The sequence below is a fragment of the Anneissia japonica genome, unplaced genomic scaffold (assembly GCF_011630105.1).
Source record: "Anneissia japonica isolate Jap-2015-1 unplaced genomic scaffold, ASM1163010v1 scaffold284860_len1800451_cov186, whole genome shotgun sequence".
Lineage (NCBI taxonomy): Eukaryota > Metazoa > Echinodermata > Crinoidea > Comatulida > Comatulidae > Anneissia > Anneissia japonica.
In genome coordinates, this window is record NW_022706010.1 from 696,689 (window position 1) to 700,316 (window position 3,628).

Here is a 3,628-nt window from a genome sequence, read left to right on the forward strand (position 1 = left end):
CTATATAGCTATCCAAATAATATTTTTTATGTGTTTTCTAAAAGTAAGTAAGTTTTTACATTGAGTAATTTCATCATTCATGTCATTCCATAAGATAGGTCCGAACACTGTAGGATGATGGAAAATATTTACAATAGAAAGTGGGAGTTAACCGTTTGTATGTTGAAACATAAAAGCGGCTACTTGGATTTTATGGATATCTGTGATCTTTAAAATACCTAGTTTAGTTTCTTAAACAAAGGTTCAGAATGAGATGACAAGGATGCCAAGCAAATAAATCTAACAGCCCTTTTTTGTAGCTTAATTAATCTATTTAAATTTGAAAAGTAATCACTGGCCCATATTAAATTACAATATTGTAAATAAGGAAGAACAAGGGAATTGTACAATGTAACTAAAATATGACGAAGAAAGAAATGTTCACCAATCGATTTTGATACCTTATTTGATGTATAATTCTGATGAGTTTTCCAACTTAAATTCCTACTAATGATCACTCTCAAAAATAAAGATTCAGATTTACGTTCAATATTATTTCCATTTAAAGAAATATCAAAATTATAAAGATTGATTTTTTTTTTTTTTTTTTTTTTTTTTTTTTCCCTGGGGAATGGATGAAACAAAATATAATTGGTCTTTTGAGTATTAATCAAAAGTTTATTTGCAAGGAACCAATAATTAAGTTTATCTAATTCTTCATTAACGGTATTGAACAAAGTATTGTGATTTGAGTAAAACAAAATAGTATCGTCAGGGTGTCGCTAACTTGAGTTAAATCATTTACGTACCGTATATCAGGAAGAGTAATGGTCCTAAAACCGCATCCTTGTGGCCGGCACCCCACAAATTAAGTCCTTCAATGTGCAGAGCCGAACTGAAACAAATTGTTTCCGGTCACTTAAATAATTTTTAAACCATTCAAAGCAACACCTCTAACACCATAACAGAAAAGTTTGGAAAGTAATATATCATGTTCAACAACATCAAATAAATAAAACAGAGGAACCAACGGATCTCAGCACATCTTCTAGCCTTAGTAAATTTGAAAACTGGGTTTTCGGCAAAGTGGGTTAAATTCGGCAACCGGGTTTCGGCAAACTAGATTTCGACCAACTGGGATGATACCGAAATGATGGGCACCTATCTTGGCCTATAGGCCTACTTGATTCTCCTGACGCAAATCCAGTTATTGTTTATTCCATCACCACAATAACTGACTATCAGAAATAGATTAACTCAAAAATTTTACAAAGTAAAGTTTCAAATGCTGTAATGACAATAGAAAAAAAGCAAGGTTGAAGTAATTTGGACATTTTTAAAATCAAATGCCCTGGCTACCTTGAGCCTACTCATATTACTAATATTTGGCTTTACGTACGTTATTTCATCTTGCAGACACGCCAAGAGTGCGCGCAAGACCGGCCACGGCTGGTTATTTCCAGACCCATTATGTAAGATTTCAAGTTGGGAACAAACGACAAAGCCGATCTATACCCAATATTGCAATACCTGTAATACGCGTGGCACGTCTATTAAGTGTGAAAGCAATGTCAAATTAAAATAGTAGGCATTTGTTGTTTTTTTTCGTTTATAGGACATTCGACGGCGGACCACTCAACCATTGGAGAACCACTTACATTTCTCGCGGACCACCCACGGACCCTTAGCGTGTGACAGACCACCATTTCACCGGACCAAGTTGCGTAACACTGATATAGCGGGCCCTTCCTCAGAAAATGTATGGTTTCTTAGGCCTAGATGACGTGAAAAGCACACTTCAGCATTTTGAGGTTTGATAAGTAACTCTCATGGCCGGCGGAAGCGGGGGAAAAATATATAATGTCTGGAGATTTTTGTACGATCGGAAATGCAAAAAAAGAAGAAGGGAAGAAAGAGTAGAAGGATGGGAAAGAGAATGTTTATCCAGTACCCAACCGAGTTACATTTTCTCGCAATTCACATTGGCAGATCTGGGGGAGGGGGTCATGGGTACTTGAAAAGTATTATAATGAATCAATGAACACAGAGAAAGGGAAGTTCGAGTTCTTTCCAAGAAAAAGTTGATTTCTAAATGGTGGACAATGAGATTTCCCGACTTCTGAAGTATTTTTTAATGACTTTAATTTAAAAGACACCTCAGAAGTCGAGAAAGCTCATTTCCCGCCTTCTAGGAATCAAAATTGTCCTGGAGAAGAACCTCCGGACCCCTTTCTTTTTGGGATTCATCGATTCATGGAAAATTCGTATGCAACTACTCATTTTTTTTAAATTGTTATGTATGTATACACACATAAGCCCTATTTAACGTAATAACAATGGGAACAAATTACCTGACCGTTTTCAAGAGTAGAAAACCTTGAATTTTGAAGAGTAATTAAAGACACGTCAGAAGTCGGGAAAGCTCATTTCCCGCCATCTAGAAATCCAAATTTTCCCGGGGGAGGAATGTTGAAAAAGAGAAGAGAAAAACAAAGACAAGAATAAAAAGGAAGATATAATGAACAGATATCACAATACCCTGGCCTGCAACCACTTCAAAAAGTGTCCATAGCGCATTTGATCTAAGCCGCCAGATATTCTCCGCAGTGGCGTAAGCACCGGGGGACAAGGGGAAAATATCCATCTGTGGAAAATCTTTCCCCATTGAATGCCCTTTTCACCCGGGAAAGTGCCTGAAAACCTCAAATTTTAAATCGAATATTTTGTTGAGGTAGGCTAATTTCCTATAAAAATTGCACATTTTAGGGAGTTTTGATCAATTCCGACGAAATTAGAATTTAAAAAAACCAAAAATTTTTCGCGCGCTTCGCACGCATTTTTTTAATGTTAAAGCTTGTGCTTGCTCTCCTTTGCATTCTAAGTTGTAACACATAGTCCCAAACTCAAAAAAGAAAATTTAAGATAGATCGTTTTACCTAAAAGAGGGGCCTCAATGTGTAATGATGTTGAAAGAATATGTTTGTAATAAATAAAGCTAGCCATAAAGAAAATGCTTATAATTATTCAGTTTAAAAAAACGAATGTGGCCATATATAGCATAAGAGCATATCTTGTTGAGGTAGGCCAATTTCCTCTAAAACATTTTCGCGCGCTTCGCGCATTTTTAAATCTTCAAGCTTGTGCTTGCTCTCTTGCCTTCGAAGTTATAAAACATTTTCCCAAACTCAAGAAAGAAAATTTAAGATAGATCGTTTTACCTAAAAGATGGGCCTCAATGTGTAATGATGTTGAAAGAATATGTTTGTAATGAATAAAGCCATAAGGAAAATGCTTATATTCAGTTTTAAAAAAAACGAGTGTGGCCATATATAACATAAGAGCAAATTTTCTTGTTGAGGTAGGCCAATTTCCTCTAAAAATTGCACATTTAGGGAGTTTTGATCAATTCCGACGAAATTAGAATTAAAAACACAAACATTTTTCGCGGGCTTCGCGCGCATTTGTTAGGGTTAAAGTTTGTGCTTGCCCTCCTTTACCTTCTAAGTTATTTAAAAACCTAATAGTCCCAAACTTGGGAAAGAAAATTTAAGATAGATCGTTTTACCTAAAAGAAGGGCCTCAATGTGTAATGATGGTGAAAGAATAGGCCTATGATTGTAATAAATAAAACCACGATGAAAATGCTTAT